Genomic DNA, 25,799 nt, shown 5'->3' with positions numbered 1-25,799 from the left:
GGTGAGAGCAAAGAAAGTTCCTGCCTCGAGGTCTCTGGAAAGGATTACAATCAGTCCCTAGATGTGTCATTAGAAGCCTGCCCCTTAAGCTACAGTCATAAAGATTAGCTAATGGGCCTCCTTTACAGAAAGACTAAGCTGCTGGGTCTGCTGCCTCTTGGGGGTGGTAGCTGTTAAAGAACACCTTTTCTGTTGGTTACAGTCCTGAGCGACCCATGAGCATAAGCCCCACTAGCCACCAGAGCCAGGCATTGTAGAGGTGTCTCCTGGCAGCACTTGCAAAAATCAGGACACCAGACAAGGGTACGTTCGAGCTCCCTTCTGAGTGACACCGATTATTACAGTCCCATGTGACCAGGAACACAGGCTTCCCTGGCCTCCAGATGCAGATGAACAAGAGGCATCCCCTGCACAGCAGCCACAAAAACTGGAGTACCAGGTACATGTAAAAGCTTCCTTCTGGGAGATACTGGTGCTCTGGAGCACAGCAAAGGGAGAGTACAAACAGGGCATCTGCCAGTCTGTCCCTGAGAGTGTTCCAGGAGGCTCCTAGATGTGTGTGTTAGACTAGATGCCTGCCTCTCAGTCACACACATTAATATAAGCAGGTGAGCTTCCTTCACTTTAAATGTTGGTTTGATTGGCTGCCTCTGAGCTGGACCCAGGGGCTGGTGAATCTGAGCACCTGAGCCCTTTAAGAGTGGTTTATCAGATCGCTATAGTCTTGTGGGTCTTGGGAAACAAGCCCCACTGGTTTTCAAAGTTAGTTTTCAAGGCTCGCATCTCAAGTATATGTCTTAAAACTTGGGATGCTCAATGTGGGGCGAGAACATTTCATTCCTCTGGGAGCAGCTCTGGGTTTTGAGTTTCCTCCTGGTTGTGGGTCACTGTGCCAGGAGTAAGGTTCATGGCAATAATGCGGCCCAGCCTCTTCCACTGGCTTATTTTTCTTACTCATTTCCTGACCTGTAGCTATCACTGTCAACCTTTAGGTTTTTAAAGAGGAAATTGTTCCATATGTAGCTGTAGACTCAGTATGTCTATGGAAAGAGGTAAGTTCAGGATCTTCCTGCATTGCCATCTTGAACTGACACTCTCCCTACCACATTTAATAAAGCTTAGATCCCAAGAGAATAATTGAAAATGCTTTTGGGGATGCCGGTGATGATGCACATATTCACATTAGAATTTCTGTTAAAAAAAAAAAATCCATGCTGTTTGGAAAGGTTCTTATGTTTAACATGTGTACATCCTTAGTTACAACACATATCTTGAGCTGTTGCTTTGTCACAGGTCTTGACAGAAGTTTGTTAGATTAGATAAGAGAATATATGGGTACTAGGACTATTCAAAGACAAACAAACAAAGAAGCAAAATAAACATTTGCTAACTGTTTATTGTTGTTCCTCACTCGAAGGTATAGGAAAAGTTATAGGAATATTTGACATATTGTTAAACAAGTTGCAGAGCAGTGTAGGTATTGTAAAACTTGGGTGGTGAGTTAGATGAGGTGTGAGTTACTGGTAATGGGCAATTATTAGTCATGCTGGTAATTAAACAGAAAATGAAATATTGGTCTTTCCCTACAGATAGTTTGAGAAGCACTGTCTTTGTAATTGTGGTTTGATTTAGGAATGTCACATGCTAGTCTAGATATTTTAAGTCTATTTCTAAATAGAATATTAATAGAAAGAGTAAACAATGTGATGTGAGATTTTGGTGGGGGGAGGTAAGCCAAATCTAAGTATGACGTCTAAAATACAGATAGAAATGGTTTGCCTTAACAGGCATTTCTGAAGAGTTGTTAAAATTTTAATGTGGTATAAATAATATAACAAATATTATTAAATATTTGTTGAATATCTTTATAGCTCATTCAAAACACAGTACAGTTTTTTCTTTTTTTTTTTTTTTTTTGGTTTATGTGGAACTTATTAAAGATGAAGAGTAGATGGGGCAAAAATACCATTTTTTACGGATGACCTGAAGCTAAGTATATTTATTTATTTTCTATAATCCTTATCTCAACTGATCACTGTGCCAAAATCTTTCATAACATTCTACTTCAAACATCTAAAGGGACAGGTCTTCAGTTTATGGAAAAGATACACTCATTGCAGAGATATGATAATGGCATCTATATGTTTGGTACTATAATAATAACAAATAACTTTTACCTATATTATTCCATATGATTCTCACAAAAATTCTGAAACACAGGGAAGTACTTGTTTCCATTTTTATGGAGAAAGAAATCAGCACTAAATGACTGGTGAGACTAAGGCAGAAAAGGAAATGGTTGAACAAAACAATCAGCCAACAAGTTGACATATACACATCACCACATCAAGCAACAGCAGAATACATATGTTTGTCAAGCCCTCATGGAACAGTCTACAAGACTGAGAATATTCTGGGGCATAAAATAAACCTCAAGAAATTTAAAAGAATTGAAATCAGTCAGAGTATATTCTATGATAATTGAATAGCTTAACATATGAATTAGCATTTCTGTTTCAATAACAGAAAGGCTGCAAAATATGCAAATGCTTGGAAATTAAACAAATACACTTTTAAATAATCTATAGGTCAAAGGAGAGGTTTCATATAATTTAAAATAAATTATGAAATATATGGAACTGAATGGAATGAAAATACAACATACCAAAATATATGAGATCCAGCCAGAGTAGCACAGAGAAGAAAATATACAATACTAACCTTTTGCCCTTAAAAAGAGAAAATGTCTCATTTCAATAATCTGAGTTACTACCTCAAGAAACTAGAAGGGAAAATAAACTTAAACCAAATAGAAAAAAATAAAATTATATAAGAGAAGAAATCAATTTCATTATATATCATTCCATTTATATAATGTTCTTGAAATTTCAATAAAAAAGCAAGAATGACAGAGATAAGAGACAAACCACCAATAGTAGGAATGAAAACAGAGGCTAATGCCATAGATTTTGAAGCCAATAAAAATTATAAGGTAATATAAAACAACTTTATGTTCATAAATATGACAACTTAAAAGAAAAGAACCAAGTACTCAAAACCCACAAACTATCAAAACTCATCCAAGATGAAACAGACAACCTGAATAGTTCTATAATCAATAAAGTCATTTGATCTGTAATTACAACTCCTGAAAAACAAATATCCAAGCTCACATGATTTCACTGAATAATTCTGCCCAGTATTTAAAGAAAAATTTAAACCAATCTTATGTAATCTCTTCCAAAAAGTACGAGAGGGAATACTTCTCAACCCATTTTATGACACTCATTTGATACCAAAACCAGGCAAAGACAGTAACAAAAAAAGAAAAACTACTATCTCATGAACTAAGACCAAAAAAATCATCAATGAAATATAGCTAATCAAATCCAGGAAAGAATAAAAAGAATTACACAACATGACTAAGTGGGATTTATTCTACATATGTAAGAATGGTTTGGCATATGAAAAATCAATTAATGTAACCTAAGATAACAAGCTAAAAAGAAGTCATTTTCCTATGAATTGATGCATAAAAAACATTTGACAAAATTCAACACACATTCAATATAGAAAATCTCAATAAACTAGGAATAGAGGAAAGCATCATTAATTTGATAAAAAGAATTTACAAAAATCCTACAACTAATATCATACATTAATGGTGAAAGACTAAATGCTTTCCATCTAAAATTGAAATCTAAATGTCCATTCTCATCTTTGTTATTCGACAGAGTACTGGAAGTGCTAGCCAAATAAACAAAGCAACAAACAAACAAACAAATAAGTAAAATGAATATAGATTGTAAAAAATAAATTCTACTTACAGATGGCATGATTGTCTATGTAAAAAATCCCAAAATATCTACAAAATTATTCCTAGAAATAATAACTGAAGTCAGCAGAGTGGCAGGACCCAAGTTCAGTGTGAGGCTGAGTGAAAAGCGTAATCTCAAAATGTTATATTCTCTACGATTCTATTTATATAACGTTCTTGAAATGACAAAATTATAGACGTGGAGAAGAGATAGTAGTTGTCAGACCTCTCTCTATAGGGTGGAGAGGAGGAAGGTGGCAGTGGCTATAAAAGTGTAGCAAGAAAGATCCTTATAATAGAACTTTTCTGAATCTTGTCTGTGGTGGTGACCGCACAAGTCTACAAATGTGATAAAATTATGCAGAAGTAAATACACACGCATAGGCAGACACACGTATACACACACATGAGTAAATGTAAAACAAGTGAAATCTTAGTAAGACTAAGATTGGACTACATCAATGTCAATTCCCTGGCAAGATGTTACAATTGGGGGATAGTTATATCTGCTTACTTTGTATTACTTCTTACAAGTCATGTCAATCTAAAATTACATGAAAATTAAAAGTCAAAATATAAAGGAAAAGGTTTTGTCAACTTTTGCAGAGTTGCTGATGGATGGAGGAAGAAATGAAACCTGTGTTTAATCACTTCTACACTGACTCTTGTCTCTTTGCAATAGAGAGCACTCACGACAGGGGGTGATATAAAATTTGAAAAAATTGTCCTTATTACTAGTTATTTGCCTGAACCAAAGTTATTTTTATGAATTCTTAAGTAACTGAAAAGACATAAATAATATTATAAAACTGCAATAGTTAAGTAAGGAAAATCATAGTGGAGCTATAGAAGAAAGCTCAACCAGTAAGTATTCTTTCTTATGCATAAAATCTTAGAATGTGGAAGTGTAACACTGAATGCCATGTGCATAGTTACTGTACTGCTGATGCACTTGTATTTTCTTTCTTTTCTGGATGACAGAACTATGGATGTTTTTAATTATTAAGAACTATCTTTAATTTGAAAATAGGAAGAGAGAAAATTATCTATGGTATCTGTGTATATTCATTGTCTATTGCTTCTATAACTAATTACCACAAACTTAGTGGCTTCAACAATACAAATATATTATCCTATACCTACGGTGATCAGAAATGTATCCTACTTGCTATAAGTCAAGATACTGGCTGGGCTGTGTTGCTTCTAGATGCTCTAGGGAGGATTCCATTCCTCGGCTTTTCTAGCTCCTAGAGATTGTCTGTATTTCTGGGCTCATGGCCCTTCCAGAAACGGCATCACTCCGATTTCTGCTTCTGTCGTCACACCTCCTTCTTTGACTTTAACCCTCCTGCCTCTCTTTTATGAGGATCCTTGTGATTACATTGGGCCCATCTGTATTATTCAAGGTAGTCTTCCCATCTCAAGATTCACAAATTAATCACACCTGTAAAGTCTCTTTTGCCACTTAAAGTAACATATTCACAGGTTTCTGGACATCTTTGAGGGGGCACTGTCCTGTCTACCACGTGGGTAAATAGATAATAAAATCTCACATTTCAAAATATAAATTCAAGGCTGGGTCTCCACTGAGTCAACTCTATGCAATATTTCATGACTTAAAAGTACATCTCTACTATATATAAAATAGATAAACAACGAGGTCCTACTGTATAGCACAGGGAACTATATTCAATACCCTGTAAAAAAAACATAATGGAAAAGAATATGAGAAAGAATATATATATACATATATATATACATATATACATATATATAAAAAACTGAATCACTTTGCTATACACCAGAAACTATCACAACATTGTAAATCAACTATACTTCAATTTTTAAAAGTTGGTCTTCTTTTTTGACTCAGCCAGAATTTGGTATTATATCTCATTCCATGTAGTAATCAACATTATACAGCATATGAATCTGAAACGACAGGCAATTCTTTCTTTAAGTTAAAAAAATTTGTTATTATTGAATTGTAATCCTTATAAGTGGATATATTGAAAAAACTCAATATGTTGGATAATCAGCAGGAATTTCATTATGTGAAACATTTGAAATTATGTGAAACATTTTTTATTAATTTTTATATATTAGAAAATAAAGTGCAAGACTGCATAATCTAGCATAAATAAACATATATGGACTAATATCCTTGCATAATAGTTTATACAGGAAAATTTCTCATTTTGAATGCAACACTGCATAACATGTTTAATAATTGAATAATAAAATATTTTCAACCAGAATGATGAATGTTGTATCTGCAGTCATTAAAATTCCAACTTTTATGAATGATTCATAATTCTAAGGGTAATTACTGAACTTCACCCTTTTCCTGCTTCAGATAAAAAGAAACCTTGGATCTTCTTCAATGACAAACTATTCTACCATATTCTTATGCATCAAATTTCTAAAAACAACTATGATTGTTAACTCTCTTCTGATTATGTGGCTAAAATTAATGATCTATAAAATATTGGTTTTTCATCTTCATTTCATTAATAATGTGGGCCAAAAAAGCAAAAAAAAAAAAAAAAGTCTCTGATGTGCCAACTGTAGTGGTTTATATGGTATCTGCATAACAAAAAACCTGTTATATATGAGAAGTGTATCTACTTCTAAGGATTAGGCACTGCAAGCCATTGCCATTTCATTCTAGCTCTTTAACCCCTCTTCTAAAGTATTGCAATATATCTGGTTAATGAGGCTCATACTGTTAGGAGCTTCTGTTTGTGATTCTATTTGAAGTCAGAGGATTTCCCTGAGGAAACCGGGTTTTGATCCACGTGTCCAAAAAAAAAAAAGCATTTTGATAGTTTGATCATGTACTGAATATATTTATTAGAATTAAAGGTAGTAAGAAATTTGTTCCTTTTTTAGTGTTTTGAGGTGCACAAAATCAAATTCATTTACAATTTTATTTATGATGATAGGCATTTGTGTAGGAAAGTATTAAATGTAAATAAGGAACTTAAAATGATTCACAGCATTTTGATCTAATGACAATTGAAGAAACACTCAAATTATTCCTTTTGGCCTACTGGATGATTTTTTAAAATAAAAATGATACACTTTTTGGAGGAGGGGATGTCACCATTTTATAATTTTGTATACTCACTACATTGGTAACTTCTGTTTCAGATTAATGATGACATCATCAAATAAATCTAATAGAAGAGGGAAGAATTTTTCTTGTCTTTCTACCAAAGACTGAAATGAACTTTCTCTCTAACAGCAGATGTTGCCTTTCCTTCATTCCCTTCCTTTCTTCCTTCTTTCCTTTGATCCTTTCTCCTTCCTTTTCTCCCCTCGTCCACCTCCTACACTTCTCCTCTTCCCCTTTGTCTTCTTTTTTATTGAGTCTTTCCCTTTCTCCTTAGTATTATCAATATCTTTACTCCTAAAGACTGGTCTATGTATGGTTGATAGGCCTTAATTGTAAACACTGCAATTATTCTGGTGAGTCAAATAAACATAGGTAGGAGGATGAGAAAATGTGCTGTGTGGATTATCTAAAACTGTGATCAGATATACAATCCTATCTACCATATTTTTCAGACATATAGAATAAAAACTTCTGTTAGTTTTGTTTGTAAAGGTTAAGCAAAAGAAGAATCATTTCACAACTCTTAACTAGAAGAGATTTTCAGATAGAAGACCAAATTTGAGGAAACCAAAATGCATCTAAAAGATTTGCTTATAATCCTATTAGACATTATAAACCTATTAGAGATCAAACCAGTTTTCTCTTTAGAAAACTAAATAGCACACTTACGCATTTAAGATAAAAAAAAATGGGGTTGATCCATCCATTATTTATCATTGGATTTACATAGGTAATTTGAAGCTCCACACTTCACAAAAGCACTTTTTAAAATGCTACTTCAAATAGAGTTTCCTTAAATCTATAAATATTGTGTTTGATATGAATGCATGGCATCAATATAAATGTATAAAGGTCACTCTCTTGGGCAGATGATAAAGATGATAGATCCACAAACATACATATATGTATATATCTATGTATATATCTAATATCTTTATATATTAAGATAGTAACTTTGTCTTTAGGGTATTCATAAAAGAATAATAGGATTAATTCTCCTTTAAAAAGGGGAAGATAAATGTCCTTCCTCTACATAAATTCATGTTTAATGTAAGTAAAAACTCTTTTTTATTTCCCCAGTCTATCTTAGATATTTTTTTCCACAGATACACCTATATTCAGCTCAAAGAAAAGATTTATCAATTAAGGTTACAGCTTATTCTTAATTACTTTCATATCATTTCCAGGAGTGGATATCTAAAAGTGAAAATTCACTCATCTAAAACCTTAGAAAGAAAAAAAGGAAAAAAAAGAGTAGGGGGAGAAGAAGGAAGAAAGAGAAAAAGGATGAAAGGAAAAAGAATTTGCATAGTAAGCCATCCTCCTTGCCTTATGAAATAGAACAAATCATTTTTTGTATTCTTTCCACAACTTCAGTTCCTATCACTTTAACTAAAATGTAAATGACCCTCTTTCTGGAGGACAGAACACAAGGTAAATGTGATAGTTATCACTGTCATTTTGAAGACATATTACATGGAAGTCAATCTATTCTAAAATAATTTCCTGATCTAGTTTCCAAGATGTCAGAACTCTCAGAGTGTTTCCAACAATTAAAGGTAATTTTAAAATCAGACAAAAATGTCAGTGGCATGTTATGTTTTGCTCATTTTGAGATAAACGCTTGTACAGAATGACAACACCGTGTTGCCTTATGGTGAGGTGGGGAGGAAGCTGTGTGATAGAAAACAGGAGTACTTAAAAAAAAATTAACCTGTCTATTATACAACAGTTACTAAGGCCTGACTGACATGAGTTTATATATTTATTTTTAATCTCCCTGTGAAATAGAGTGAACTAGGTATATTTCTTACATTTTTAGATTGGAAAGGTAATGGGAACACACATCTCCTTACTACTAGTCCAAAGCTATTTTTGAGAAGTCTATAGAGCATATAAACTATTCTTGGCATAAGACTTGTGTTCCATACTTCATGGTGCTGAGGACACATTTAGAGTATCAGCCACCTGGGGGATTGTTGAAAGTGGATTCCCTGAACCTACCCTGCTACACATGTTTCCCTACGATAGTAGATCATTGAAAGAACAACTCTTTATGATTGCTTTAAAAAAAAATCACTACAAAGCTTAGGTTCCTTAAAATTCTTAAATGATCTATTAGGAGAGACTGGGTGAAAGAATGGTGAATATAGAAGATGCAACTGCTTCTCTAAGAGGCTGGTAGCCTTATTTTGAAGATAGTTACTAAAAGGAGTTTTAAGATTATTTGAGCAATAACTTTACTATTAAAGTAAATGCATAGGCTCTGAAAGTCAAAGCATAGGCTCTGAAATTGTCAAAAAAACAATTTTGTGGGTTCTCTTCTGTCAATTTATAAATAGGCCACTTTCCTTTTTATTTATACTCCATATAAATAAAAGTGTTTGATAAAGCAAACACCTCTAAGCATTCTGGGAAAGTTTCCCTAATGGCACTCCTAAGAACCCAAAGGATTACTGACATCTCTGATGAAAAGTACATTGTAAGTCTAGGGAACTAGGAAAAAAAAAACCAAAAAAGTAAACATTTCTTTGATTACACAGAGAATATGCAAATGAATTATCATTTTAGGGAAAGAGATTATTAGTATAAAAGCATGTGGTCAATTATATATGATAGATGAGTATAATTATACCCAAATATTGTGAATATTGTACTGCATTTGATATGTTGATCACAATTCATCATAAGCATTTTATCATTTCCCTTCATTTCTGAAAGATTACATACTTTAATAATTTTGTTCTAACTCTCCAAACACTGTAATTTAAGCTTTAATAATATTTTCCTGAAACATAATTTCATAAAACAGTAGATAGTGAATATCAAAATGACCTCTTACGAGCAAAAAGATACAGCCTGTGGTTATTGGATAAGAAGAAGAAATTTTAAGTGAAATGTTGCATAGCAAGTACATAATACTGTGAGCCATAAGAGCCATGTGGAAAGAATATTTTGCTATTCAATCATCAGAAGACCTTATCAGAGTAACTTGTTAGTGAATGAAACAGTCAATTTAGGCTTACAGCTGTAAACTCTCATTTATCTACCATGTTCTGTGTTTGCTCTGTGAACATCTGGAACAAAAATGAGAAAGCATTTTCAAATAAAACAATAAACATTTGAGCAGAAATCAGAGAGCTTTTGAATAAAAACAAAATATTTCCTTGGAAATGTAGTTTCAAGCAATCCTAATGTATTCAGACACTGATGTTAACATGTCTCTTTAGATTTAGATGGCATTTAACATAAATATTAATGACAATTTCATTAAAATCTGATTTCCTACACAAGTGGATTATGTTTTTATTCATTTCTGCAATTCAAAACTGCTGTTTCCTGTTGCAAGCATCACTCAGAATTGTAATGTGTTCCATATAGTTTATTGCACGCATGGAAAAACAAACATTTACAGGGAGATATTTACAAGCAGGAAGAATAGAGCAGACCCACATTTGATATCATGAGTATCAATATGTTCAGGCAATTCTGTAAGATACTGTCCTGAGTAAAAGTGTCAGAAAGGTAGGAGGTCAGATAATTTCTCAGGTAAACATGCACAGATCACATATTTAGGAAAATAATGCTCCTGATTTCCCGCTCCATTGTACAAATTAATCCACACTAATATTAAATAGCCCAAAGAAATTTTCTCACCACGTAAAAATTTAGTAATATAGGAGGGGATCTCCTGATTGCCTCAATTTTAGTGACTGTTCTTCAGTCAGTATAATACTCTTACGGTAAGTGATCCCTTTGCAGAAAACATAAATACGACAGTTCCCAGCATTATGATGGCATAGCACCTATAAATACAAGGGGAAGAGAAATACATCCTTGTAAATTGAGAGTTTATAGTTCTTTTGTGCATATCTTCCAGCTGAAGATTAATATCTATAATTCTTCTTTGACAGAATAAATTGGAAACACATAGTTCCTATCAGGTATTATAGAAAGTTCCAGATATCTTAATCCATATGATACACTGTTGATGAGCCATCTGACCTAATTTTTATACTGTGGGGAAATTTTCAAACTATTATTGGTAAATGTAAGTGATACTAGCAAGATAATAAACCTTACCCAGTAATCTCACTGAGTGGTTACTGCCATTCAGATATATAATATTCTTATATTTACTTATCCACAGTTATAAACAGCAATTGAAATTGAAATTTGTCTTCAGGATAAAAAAAGAAAATAATGAAGTCTGAAAATATGGCTACTAGTAGATTTTCTTTTCCTGTTTTAGAGGTCACATTGTTCTTTATCACACACGTCATTTGCAGCAAATTCATATGGTATATACAGCCATTTTCTCTACATTCTAATAGGCATCAACACTTTTTGAGTTACCCATCTCCCCATCTGATAATTTACTTTTTATGATAACCATTTCTGGTTTTGAAATGTCACATTAGTAATCTGATTATATCTTCAAAATGTCAAGCAGCTAAATATCATGATTTTTGCTGTACACTACATATCACTCTTTTGCATTATGAGTGTATAGTTATTGACTAACCATATTAAAGGCCATTTCCACAGTAACCTGTTCCAGTTCATGAGTGATCCATGGATGCTCTGCTACTGTAAGTATACCATTCTATCTCTCGGTTCTGTTGGCATTTGGCTACAAAACAGTTGTCTGACACATACCACTAGTTAATCTTAGGTCTTGCTGAAACAAATCAGACTAATGTTAAAAATATAGGTGGAGACTTATATTATTTACAGAAACTTGAGGATTTAGGAAGCAAGTTCTGATTTTAAGGGTTTTATTTGACAATTACAGAATAGAGGTGGACTTGAATCCAGTTCACAGGATAAAGACCAACTTAAAATTGGACGTGTGTTTGTGTGTATGTGTGTGAGACACACAGCTGCTAAATTTCTCATACATATCCATATGAGATAGCCAATGTCTCATACATATTCATTCATTTTCTTTGTTTTTAAATCATTCTTTTTCAATTATGTTTTGTTATAGAAATTTACACTTTAAAAACAAGCAAGACTATTTTACAGTCTCTTGCTGCAAGGCTTTTCCCTCTGAGGGAAATTTCAGTTGCTGTTTATAATTGTGGATGAGTAAATATAAGAATATTGCATACCTGAGAGGCAGTAATCACCCAGTGAGATTACTGGTCAGGTTTATTATCTTCTTGGTATCAGTTGCATTTACTAACCTCACTAGCCTTAAACATCTTTAATAAAGGTGGTGTTAGACAGGGATTTGGTAAAAGAGAAAAAATATATTGATTTGCATTTTAGAGTTTATGACAAAATGTGCTTGTGCCTATTATGGTGATAAGCCAAAGTATCAATTCCTCAAAGATGGTAGAGGTTTGAGGTATTGGTATTAATTATTCCATTTGCCTTTCATATTAACCATTGATTCTAAGTCAATGCCCTTTTCATTTTTACAGTTACTTATATCACTTCCCCATCATCTCCTCCTCCTCCTTCTCCCTCCAGGCTTTGTCAAAAGCCAAAGGATTTCCACTTTTATGGTTTGGAGAGGCAGCTTAAAATGGGTTTTAAAAAAACTATAAATTGTGGGAGAGGAGTAGTACTCAGCTACTATGATGATGTTCTTCACAGCAAGGAGGCATAAAGCAACAGAGGGTTTAAAGTATTTCTGTCTGATTTTCAGAATGGGGCTGATTTTCACATTGTTACTTTTCTTAATTTCTTATTCCTATATGCTCACTTTTATATTTTTATATAATCACTATAGCTTCTAATGCTCAGTCTCATTTCCTTGATTGCAGGAGACAAATATGTAGACATACATACAAGCAGGATTTTCATTCACATTTTTTAGGAAGAGAACCGACACTCTTCAAGGTCCTCTTTGCTTATAGGTGTTTTATATACCTATTTCATGTATAGATATAAAAACTGAGACTTATTCATGTTAACAAGTCTCCCAATTTTAGCACTTCTTAAATATTACTGTTCTTTTCCTTATACTTGACCTACTAACTTTATAACTCTTCTGGTATGCTTTTTTCTGTATTCTAATGATTATTTTTTGTTTTTTTTAAAAAAGGAGATTTCAAACATACACCAAAGAAAGATAAACAGTATAATGAACTTCCATCTAATTTCATCCAACCTCAACAACTATCAAATCATAACCACAGCCTCCTTTGCTACTCCTAGATTATATTGAAGCAAACTTTAGATATATCATTTTACTCATAAATAATTCAGTATATATGTCTAAAAAACTAAATATATATTTTAAACAAAATTATAATATATTAGCAAGTTAATAATATAACAATAATATAATAATTTCAAATATTCAGTCAGTGGACGAATTCTCAACTGTCTCATAAATGTCTACTTTTACAATTATGTTGCCTCAGAATCCAAAGACATTCCACACATTATGTTTGGATATTTTTTTTAACTTTCTTTTAATCTATAGGTTCATCTTCTATGTTTTCTTTTTTCCTAGAAATTAAATTGTTGAGGAAACTAGATCACTTTTTCTATAGAATTTGTTAGGATTTTGCTGATTTTTTCCTTATGTTGTAGTTTAAGTGTACTTTTTGGCTCTATTTTCTGTAAGTTGGCATTATATAGAGAGGCTTGATAGATTCTGGTTTCAATTCTTTTAAGAAAGTATAGGTCATATTATGTTCTTCTACCATTAAACACGTCTGCTTGACTCTTTTTTTAAAATTTTATTTAGTAAACTGAAATTATTTTAGTTTTTAAAAATTTTTATTGGAGTATAGTTGACTTACAATGTTGTATTATTTTCAGGTGTACAGAAAAGTGAATCAGTTATACATATACATATATCCACTCTTTTTTAGATTTTTTTCCCAGTATATGGCCGTTACTGAGTATTGAGTAGAGTTCCCTTTGGTATACAGTAAGTCCTTATTAGTTGTCTATTATATATATATAGTAGTGTATATATGTCAATCCCAATCTCCCAATTTATCCCCCCCTCTCCACTTTACTGCCTGGTAACCATAAGTTTCTTTTCAACATCTGTAACTCTATTTCTGTTCTGTAGATAAGTTCATTTGTACACATTTTTAAGATTCCACTTGTAAGCAATACCATATGATATTTGCCTTTTTCTGTCTGACTTATGGCACTCAGTATGACAATCTCTAGGTCCATCCATGTTGCTGCAAATGGCATTATTTCATTCTTTTTTATGGCTGAGTAATATTCCATTGTATATATGTACCACATCTTCGTTATCCATTCCTCTGTTGATGGACATTTAGGTTGTTTGCATGTCCTGGCTATTGTAAGTAGTTAGTGCTGCAATGAACATTGGAGTGCATGTATCTTTTCGAATTATGGTTTTCTCTGGATATATGCTCAGGACTGGGATTGCTGGATCATATGGTAGTGCTATTTTTAGCTTTTTAAGGAACTTCCAAACCATTCTCCAACGTGGCTGTACCAATTTACATTCCCACCAACAGTGTAGGAGTGTTCCCTTTTCTCCACACCCTCTCCAGCATTTATTGTTTGTAGATTTTTTGATGACAGCCATTCTGACAGGTTTGAGGTGATACCTCATTGTAGTTTTGATTTGCATTTCTCTAATAATTAGTGATGTTGAGCATCTTTTCATGTGCTTTTTAGCCATTTGTATGTCTTCTTTGGAAAAATGTCTAGTTAGATCTTCCACCCATTTTTTGATTGGGTTGCTTGTTCTTTTTTGATATTGAGCTCCATGAGCTGTTTGTATATTTTGGAGATTAATCCCTTGTCAGTTGCTTCATTGGCAAATATTTTCTCCCATTCTGAGGCCTGTCTTTTCATTTTGTTTATCGTTTCCTTTGGTGTGTAAAAGCTCTTGAGTTTAATTAGGTCCCTTTTGTTTATTCTTGTTATTTTCATTACTCTAGGAGGTGGTTCAAAAAAGATTGTGCTGTGATTTTTGTCAAAGGGTGTTCTGCCTATGTTTTCCTCTAAGAGTTATATAGTGTCCGGTCTTACATTTAGGTCTTTAATCCATTTTGAGTCTATTTCTGTGTATGGTGTTAGGGAGTGTTCTAATTTCATTCGTTTACATGTAGCTGTCCAGTTTCCCCAGCACCACTTATTGAAGGACTGTCTTTTCTCCATTGGATATTCTTGCCTCCTTTGTCATAGATTAGGGTACCATAGGTGTGTGGCTTTACCTCTGGACCTTCTATCCTGCTCCATTGATTTATATTTCTGTTTTTGTGCCAGTACCATACTGTTTTGATGACTGTCGTTTTGTAGTATAGTCTAAAGACACAGATCCTGATTCCTCCAGCTCCATTTTTCTTTCTCAAGATTGCTTTGGCTATTCGGGTCTTTTGTGTTTCCATACAAATTGTAAAAAATTTTGTTCTAATTCTGTGAAAAAAATGCCATTGGTAATTTGATAGGTATTGCATTAAATCTATAGACTGCATTGTGTAGTATGTCATTTTCACAATATTGATTCTTCCAACCTAAGAACATGGTATATATCTCCCTCTATTTATGTAATATTTTATTTCTTTCATCAGTATCTTATAGTTTTCAGATAAAGGTCTTTTGTCTCCTTAGGTAGGTTTATTCCTAGGTATTTTATTCTTCTTGATGCAAAGGTAAATGGGATTTTTCCTTGATTTTGTCTTCTGATTTTTTGTTGTTAGTGCGTAACAATGCAAGAGATTTTTGTGTATTAACAACTTTACCAAATTAATTGATGAGCTTGTGTAGTTTTCTGGTAGCATCTTTAGGATTTTCTATGTATAGTATCATGTCATCTGCAAACAGTGAGTTTTACTTCTTCTTTTCTAATTTGGATTTCTTTTATTTCTCGTTCTTCTCTGAATGTCGTGGCTAGGTTTTCATCTTGCTCCTTTGTCTGCAACATATTTCTTTGTCATCTCATTTTGTCTAAGTTACTGTGTTTGTGGTCTCCTCTCCACAGGTTGCAGGATCATGGTTCCTCTTGCTTCTGGTGTCTGCCCCCTGGTGGGTGAGGTTGGTCCAGAGGTTTGTGCCGTTATCCTCTTAATAGGGGGTTTGATTGGTGTTGTGGTGATCAGACCCTGCCCTGGATATTGAATGGTTCCTCCCCTTTGCTGTGTGGTTGTCACTGCCCTATCAGGGACATGGTCTGCTCCCTAGTTGTTGGAGTAGAGGCTCCCAGATTTGTTTCTGAGCTGTGTTTCTGATTTGTGGTGCAAGGTAGGTGGGATTGGAGCACTCCCACTGGGAGAGAAGCCACTGAGTATTCCTGCTCTGGAGCTGTTCACCTGTGAATATGCACTGTTTTGTCCCCTTTCACCCACCGTGCAGGCTCTCAAAGTACACTGTTGTTGGCACTGCTCTCGGTCCCACTTTAACTGTGGGTATACCAGCCACTGACCCTGGTGACTATCAGGCATTGTTTTCATCAGGCCACTGGAATAGATCCACTGAGGTCAGGTGCTGCAGTAGTTGTGCATCTGGCCCCATTTGGGAGATATGGAGGCAGCTCAGACTCTGGCCTGGCCTAACCCCTGCATGTACATGCCCATAAATCCCACAGCTGCTAAAGCTATACCCTTCCCAGTTGCAGGAGCACTTGTCCTTTGGGATGTTTTGCAGGCGCTGGATTTAGGAAGCCATCACTGGAGTTGTAACTCTGTGGTTCACACAGCCAGGAGGAAAGATTTCAGCTCTTCTGCCTTAGTCACACGACCCCTGGGGCTCAGCTGTGATTTCAGCCCCACTTGTGTGTGTGTTCCTCCTTCTGGAGTCTGCTTTAGAGGTTGCCAGAGCCCACGAGCCCGTCAGACAGGAAGGAGCCAAGGCAGCCATCAGGGCGAGCAGGCCACCCAGGAAGGAGGGTGCTGGGGTAGCGATTGGAAAGTGCACCTATCAGGTGGAGATCTGGGCAAGCGGGTTGCCCAGGCAGGAGGGAGAAAATGGAGGAGGCAAGGGCTCGGGCACCAGAGATGGCTCCGGCAGGAGCCCTCCCTAGTGCCAGTGGAGGCAGGGGCCAGTACATGAGGAGAGAGGCTACAATGGTGTCCCCACCCTTTGCGGGTCACTCAACAATGGCGCTTCGCTTCTGTGGCGGTCCAGACTTCCTCCACGAGCATTCCCAGTTGCAGAGCTCCTCACTCCCATCCTTTCAGGCTGTCCCCTCACAGCCAACAGCAGTCCCCTCCCTGGGTCTGCTCTGCAAACCCCACGTTCCAGCCCCCAGCCCCTGTGTGCACCAGAGGACACTCATCTCAGGCTGGGCTGTGCAGGGCTGTGGCATGGGCCATCTGTGTAGGTTTCACTCTGTCTTGCCTGCCACAGACCGGTTGCTGAGCTCTCCTCCAAGCCCCCGAAGCTCCCCTTCTGTCCCAGATCTCCCCATTGGTGAGGGGGCTTCCCCAGATGTGGGAACCTCTCCTCACCTTCAGTTCCCTGCCAGGGGTGCAGGTCCCGTCCTGCTTCCTCTCCTCTTTCTTTTCCCTTCTTCTTTCTTTCATCCTACACGGTTACATGGGGATCTTTCTTGTCCTTTTAGGTGTCCAAGGTCCTCTGCTAGTGTTCAGCAGATGTTCTGTGAGAAATGTTCCATTTGTACATGTATTCTTGATGTGTTTGTGGGGAGAGATGAACTCCAGTCCTCCTACTCCATCTTCGAAAGTCCTGCTTGACTCTTTATTCTATTAACAACTGTCAATAATCAATGCCTTGCTCCATTGATTTATTGGAGTTATAAAACAATGTTCTTTAATCTTATTGTTCCTTTCACATTTGCTTACCTGTGTATTTGTATAATAAAAACATCTTTTGTTTACTATTTAGTTATACAGTGATAAAATTTGCATAGGAATAGCAGGAATAAATGTTATTATTTTCTTATTAATTACTAGTTTTCAAAACAGTAGGCTGTTCCCTCATATCCTCCAATTATAGCAAATTAGATTTTTTGTCCCATTATGACCTCAGAAATTTAAATATCTGATATGCTTCATCAATTGCAATTTTTTTAATTAATGATTAAAAAAAGTTCAATTTTTGGCCTTTGGTACCATTTCTAGTTGGCTCCTAAGTTCTTTTAACGTGACCCACGTGGACTTTGCTAGTTTTTGCTCTCTTAAGTGACAATGTGTTCCAGGTTTATACTGTATATTTAATGTCTCAGAGTTGGAATCAAACATTTCTCTAACAAGTCCTGATTGAGCAGGAAATATAATGGTGTTTGAATGACTTCCAAATCACTAGTGCTAGTTCAAGCTAGAACCTTAGACTCATCATTCAAAAGTGAATTCAACTTCCTATTTTCAAGACATAACTATAAAAAACACAAAACACAACCAATATTTTCTTATCTGTATTCCCAGCATTAGTTGATGTTATTAATTTACTCTCAGTCACTCATGCCAGAGACTTGAGAATCAGTCTAGATAATCCTCCCTTCACCATACTCAGTCCACAAATAAAATCGATTTAATTTCCAAAATGTTTCACAGTTCTTTCCCCACCATTTCATTCATTCTATCATCTTATGAATCTATTATTTGTATCACTTTTATAGCCTCCCTACATTAATTGAGTAGAATATACAGAATATTGAGTGTGGACTTTTTTGTGTGTGTGTGGTACGTGGGCCTCTCACTGTTGTGGCTTCTCACGTTGCAGAGCACAGGCTCCAGACGCGCAGGCTCAGCGGCCATGGCTCACGGGCCTAGCCGCGCCGCGGCATGTGGGATCTTCCCGGACTGGGGCACGAACCTGTGTCCCCTGCATCGGCAGGCAGACTCTCAACCACTGCGCCACCAGGGAAGCCCTGGACTTTTTAAAATAAGAATTAAAGAGGTATTCGAGTGGGAGTTTCCCAGTTTTAAACTGACTTCCACATTGCATCCAAACTTTTCAGTCTAAAATACAGATAGGGCCATCACTTATCGCCATAGACCCCTTTAATGACTACTCTTTCCAATGGAATGATACTCAGATTCCCTAGAATCACTCTCTATACCTTTACTGATTCCTTGTATCCTCACATTGCCAACTTGGTAGACCTTTGGTTCCCCTCAGGAACTAATTGGGGCATTTTTTTTTTTTTTTTTTTTTTTGCATTTCTACTCCAGAGATGTCTCTTGAGTGACAGAAGTCTCCTTAAGCCCGTGCGTTGGTACAGCTTAGAAGTACGAAGAGTTAATGTTCTCAGAACTAGCCTTCAATTAATGAGAGCAAGAGGGTGTAGAAATTTGGTCTATATCCCTGTAATCTGGAGGTGCAATTTTAAGGTGCATTTTACACAAATCCTCAGAGGGTTCCAAGTAGGATGGAGCCTCAGTTGTCCACTGCAGTAAGAACCTCAACAATGGTCCTTTTGACTTTTCTTCCTTCTTCATCCTATCCTATCCTCCTGATCCCCTCATCCAAATCAGCTCTGTCCACATCCTCCCTCTATCTGTATTGATACATAGATTTTGCTTTTGAGAGAACTGAAACTAAAGCAACAGTATATGTAAATAGGCACAATGTCAGGAAGTAGGCATTTCTTCTTCCTCTCTGATTATCCTGCTCACTAAGGGAAGGTACCCATTGCTGGCCAAACATTAAATTAAGGGTCTATTAAAAAATACTTGCAACTGTTACAAAGTATAAGCTTTTAGACAAGGGAAGGTTGGTGATTACCTTTTTACATTTTAAAAATATTTTATGAATGATTAAAACTAAGACAAGAAAAAGTTAAGTGATTCCTCTAAGATTACAGAACTAGGTATGGAAGATTTGATCTGAGTCAATATAATACCTCCTAATATTGAAACAGCTTTGATAAATTAAATTAATTAAATAATAAATGATTGAATGAATGAAAACATAATAAATAGACAAAATGTATTGATTGCTCCAATGACTTTCTATTGTTCTTAGCAAAAAATACCCAGTCTATATGGTGCCCTTTAAGACTTTTTGTCTTATACATTTTCTACCTGTCTTCTTATACCATTCTTTACTTTCCAATCCCCTGTTAGAATTCTTCCATTTATATGAACACAACATTGTGCTAACATCTTAGAAACATTCCCATATGTTCCTCTGCTTAGATGGTCTCATTATCTTTCTTCACCCAGCTAACATCTTCATAACCTTTAGATTAGAATTTCAATATTCTTTCTGCAGGGAATTCTTTCCTGACCATGTAGATTAGGTTATGTTGAACTAAAGCTCTTCATAGAACTTTACTTAGGAGTCATTCACAAGTATTTACTGAGTCTTTAATATATGCCCAGTTCTGCTCTAGGTTGTTACATATATAGAACACAAAACCATCTCTGAACTCAAATAGCTTATGTCCTGGGACTTCCCTGGTGGTGCAGTGGTTGAGATTCCACCTGCCAATGCAGGGGACACGGGTTCATGCCCCTGTCCGGGAAGATCCCATATGCCGCGGAGAGGCTGGGCCCGTGAGCCATGGCCACTGAGCCTGCGCATCTGGAGCCTGTGCTCCGCAACGGGAGAGGCCACAACAGTGAGAGACCGGTGTACTGCAAAAAAAAAAAAAAGCTTATGTCCTGCTAAATATTTGATTAAGGTGTGTCTTTTTGCAAGACTCTAAGTCCTAGTAAAGGAGATCATGTCTGCCTTGCTAACCACCTAAGAGGTTGCTCAGAAGACAGTTGCTGAACTTTGTTGATGTCCATAAAATCTTTTGAAAATATGGGCAAACTTCGGCAGCATTTGTATTTTGCAGGCTCTTTTTCTCTCTTGTGAGTTTATATAAATGCACATATTTAAAGCTATACATATTAAAAAATACTTGAGAGAATATCACAAATGGGGTAGTGCATGTGTGGACAAAGAACCGAATTCTTGAGGCCTCTATTTTTCTTGCTCAAAGGGCAGGTGCCATCCTTAACATGGTCTAGCAATGAGTTGTGATTCCCAGTTTAGTTGACTGAGGCAATATGCTAGGAGAAGATAGGTATGAGTGTATTGTGTATGTGGGAAAGGGGAGTCATGGGGGATTCTGCTGCAATATTCTGATTCCTATTACCACCCGATGACCACACATGCCTCTCATTACTTTTTAACAATTGCTATTCTTTCCTTCAGTGGTTTTGATAATTTCTGGCATGAGATAGCATCAAGTGTATGTAGGAAAAGCTATTTTTAGATGGTAAATGGAAGATGTAGCTTATAGGAATTGACAACTAGCTGAGAAGTAAATTATATTACTATGAAGCAAATGCAATAGTGGAACATTTTAACATTAGTTTTTTTTTTCTAGAAACAGTATTTTAACACAACAATTAAGCCTGGTTTCTATAACTTATTCTGAAATTTCATCTTAAGTCATTATTTGGTTCAGTCAGTGTTTTTTTTTTTATCCCACATACTCTTGGCAAAAACAAAACAAAACAAAAATAAAATGAAATAAAATTTAAAAAGAAAGTCTACCTAAGTTTGTTCCACTTTGTGTCCTTAGGCTATAAGGAAAGAAGCTGGGCTTATCAGAGTTTCACAGGCATCCTGGGAATTGGCTTATTTTGCAACACTGAATCTGTCCTTTCATGAAGTATGCTCTCCCATACAGAAGCAGCTGCTGGGTCACTCTCCCGAGCCCCGGCAGCAGTTGGTAAGCTACCATTTGGTCACAAGCAATAACCTGACAAATGGAGTTTTCTCATCTGTGTGCCACTTCTCCTGTGGCTGTGGACCCTTAGAGCTCCTGCTATATCCAATGTTCCTAAATAGCTCTGGGTGAGCCACACTGATTTCAACACTGAGGAGGCCACGCTCCTTCTCTGAGAACTGGCTGGATATGCTGCTGTTGCTACATGGCCTCTTAACTACTAAATCCTATGTGGCTGCCTTAGCTGGCTGTGTTAAATAAAGACTGTCACGGATTATACTATCCACTCTGCCATCTCACACTCCCTTAAAGGCACATACTTCTGAGGCACTTTATAATTGTGTTACACTATTGATTCAGTAGTTGTTAATGATTATAAATTATCAGTAAACTTTATTAAATAAACAACAACAGCAACAAGCCCTGCAAGAAAGAGACTTCCATCCTGATTCTGCTATTTCTGTTTTGAAAAGAGGCATATTGTTTTGATTGTATGCCACCCATATCTTTGAATTGGTTTTTGATGTTATCATGGAAAAGTCCTACAAGGTCACTCAGCTACTTTTCTTGTCTAACACAGAAAGAGAAGGTACAATTTCTTTCTAATGAATAACTTAAAGCAGCTTAAAGCATTTCTTAAATGTCTTAGAAATTCTAGAAATGCAAAAATGGGTAAGCCATGACCTCAGATTCATTTTTACATCTTTCAGATTGGGTGTTTGCTGCTTCTATGAAGTTTTTTCTTGGCTTTTGAAAAGATTCTGTAACATAATGGAAGGAAGAAGAACTTTAGTGCCCCCCCAAGATCGGGGTTCAAATTCCATTCCATATCTACAACCTGTTAAATGTCTGAACTTGTGAATGCTGCTTATTTTCTCCCAGTCTCATTATTCTCTCTATAGCCTATAGGGTTGTTTAGGATATAAATAGTATAAGAAAATACTGGCTTATTGTAAGCTCTTGATAAACAGTAGCCATTATGGTTAACGCATACTTGGTAGTTCTCTGGGAAGATTTTGATAAATTGCTCAAATAAGAAGACCACAAAAGATAATGGCTGAAACAAGGTTGAAGTAAGTAACTGTAGAAAGGTAGGCATATTAGGGCTGTTTTGGCTGTTCAGACATTCTTGCCATTCTCTGTGTCAACTGTGCTATTCTGTTTCTGTCATCTTTTTGCAAATGGATGTGAGAAAGGACTAAAGTAGGAAATATCTAACCCTTTTATGAACCATTCTTAGAATAGGCAACCACTCTATCATACACATCAGATTGGGCAAAATTGATTTACATGACCACATCTACCAAGAAGAAGAAAAAAGAAATTAGTATTTAGCTGAGTGGTCACATGCCTACCCAAACTCTATGACTAAGAAAGAAGAGAATGGATACTGGTAGATAATTAGCAGTCTGACAAGCTTGGGTTATTTCTGGTTCATTTTTCTTATTTTTTTCCATTATTCTCTAAAAAGAAACTCTGGTTTGTGGATTATAGTGTTTTCTTTCTTGTAGCAGTCATAGCCTTAGGATAATCATTAATGTTATGATTGTATTGCCATGCTACATATGGCATCTGTTATGAATATTGACTCCTGTTACACTATGCACACTTAAAATGTGTAGCCCTAACCATTCATAGAAATGTCATACACACCTGTCCATCTTATTTCAATCTACATTTGACAGCTGACTTGGTACTGGCATAATAATGTCTTACTTATTAAAAATACTGATGAGGGTTTCCCTGGTGGCGCAGTGGTTGAGAGTCCGCCTGCCGATGCAGGGGACACGGGTTAGTGTCCCGGTCTGGGAGGATCCCACATGCCGCGGAGCGGCTAGGCCCGTGAGCCATGGCCGCTGAGCCTGCACGTCCGGAGCCTGTGCTCCGCAACGGGAGAGGCCACAACAGTGAGAGGCCCGCGTACCGCAAAAAAAAAAAAAAAAAAAAAAAAAGATGAAAATAAAGCTTAATGAGCTCCATTTCATGAATCAGCATATTCATTTCTGTTCATCTACTTCTACCCAATACTATAAAGGAAAGAAAAAAACAGTCTAATCTTAGTCATACTAATACTGCATTTTAAATAATATTTAAAGAAATATGGTCTTCGTTATATGCTGGTAGCTTCAGAACCCTTTTTACATTATAGAATATATATCTCTTCTATCCTGAAATCTTTTGCATTTCCTCCAGCATTCTCCTTCCACACCATGATGTATACATCTCTATTAACACTACAATTAGTGTACAGTAATTTTCCTTCCAGCTCTCTAAGGAAACTATGTATAGCTTTCCTCTTCTCTCAAATTTTTCTTTCTTCACAAGTTGTTGATTTCACTGCGAAGTGGAATGTTCTCATTTGCCACCCCTAAATGTTTAGTCCACTTATACTATGTATCTCTGTCATCCTTTTAGTTACAATAAAATATATTTTTATTTTGATTATAATCCTTCTTTTCTCTGAATTCAATTTTATTTTGCCTTCTTTAATATTTTTCTCCTTAAATTAAACCCCATGCCTCATAATCAATATCTGATTCTCTACTGGCTCATTCTCATTGATACACAAACACATTTCTCTAGCTACTGTCATTTTGCATATTTTATTACTTTTTAATTCTTAAACAAATTTATAATGGTATAATTGACATATAATAAACTTCACATCTTTAAAGTGTTCCAGTTGTGTTGTATGCATATATGCGTGAAATCACGATCACAATCAAGATAGCGACCATATACATCGCTGCCTAAATATAGCTACACAACCAGTTCCCTTTTTGACCCTTTTTCCTTGCCCAATCCCTTTCCTCAGGAAACCACTGAACCACTTTCTGTTACTATAGATTATTTTCTGGAATTTTATATAAATTAAATCATACAGTATTAATCTTTCTGTCTGGCTTCTTTAACTCAGCATAATTATTTTGAGATTCATTCATGTTTTTGTGTGTATCAATAGTAAGTTCATTTTTAATGCTGAATAGTGTTCCATTGTGTTGATATGACAAAATATGCTTACCCATTTGGCGCCAAATGAACGTTTGGTTTGTTGCCAACTTTTAGCTATTACAATAAAGCTATTATGAACATTGGTATACAAGTATCTGTATGGACAATTGTTTTAATTTCTCTTGGGTTAATACCTAAGAGTAGATGGGATGGTTGATACAAGAATAAAATATATATTTTGCTTTTTATAAACAGCCAAACTGTTTTGCAAAGACATTTTGCAATTAACATTCTCACCACCAGGACATGAGTTATGGTTCCTCTGCATCCTCTCTAGTATTTGGCATGATCAGTCATCTTAACTTTATCCATTCTAATAGATAATATAGAGAGACATCTCATTGCATTTTGCATTTCCCTAATGACTGATAATGTTGTATATCATTTCTATGCTAACTGAACATCCATATTTTCTTTGGTCAAATGTCTATTCGAATTTTTGCCTAATTTTATTGTTTACTTGTTATTGAGTTTTGAGATGTTTCATGTATTATGGTTGCAAGTTCTTTATCAGGTATATGGTTTCAAGGAATTTCTCCCAGTTTATTTATTTATTTTTCATTGCTCTAACAGTGTTCTACAAAAACCAGTTCTTAATTTTGATAAAGTCCTATTTCTTTATGGATCATAGTTTTGGCATCATAAATAAGAAACATTTGTTTAACCCAAGGTCACCATTTTTTCTTCTATGTTTACTTTTAGAATTTTTGAAGTTTTACATTTTACATTTGGGGTGATGAACCATTTTGTATTAATCTTTGCAGGTGTGACATATGTGTCAAAGTTCATTTACATATTTTGGATATAAGTTATTATACACTAATTTTCTTAGGTATAAGGTATAAATTAAAGTTTAATTTAAGAGCAATTTAAATTAAATTAAATTTAATTTTAGTTTAAGAGCAATTTATTGAAAAGACTAACATTTCTCGGGCTTCCCGGGTGGCGCAGTGGTTGAGAGTCCGCCTGCCGATGCAGGGGACACGGGTTCGTGCCCCGGTCCGGGAGGATCCCACATGCCACGGAGCCGCTGGGCCCGGGAGCCATGGCCACTGGGTCTGCGCGTCCGGAGCCTGTGCTCCGCAGCGGGAGAGGCCACAGCAGTGAGAGGCCCGCGTACCGTCAAAAAAAAAAAAAAAGACTAACATTTCTCAATTGATTTGCCTTTAGATCTTTCTCCAAAATTATTTTGCTTTTACGTGTAGGTTTATTTCTTGATTACCTATTTTATGCCATTGATTTTTGTCTGCTGTGATGTTAGTACCACACTC

This window comes from Orcinus orca, chromosome 5 (genome assembly GCF_937001465.1).
Source record: "Orcinus orca chromosome 5, mOrcOrc1.1, whole genome shotgun sequence".
In the NCBI taxonomy this organism is placed as follows: Eukaryota; Metazoa; Chordata; class Mammalia; order Artiodactyla; family Delphinidae; genus Orcinus; species Orcinus orca.
The sequence above is the reverse complement of the archived record's forward strand: the minus strand, read 5'-3'. Positions refer to the sequence as shown.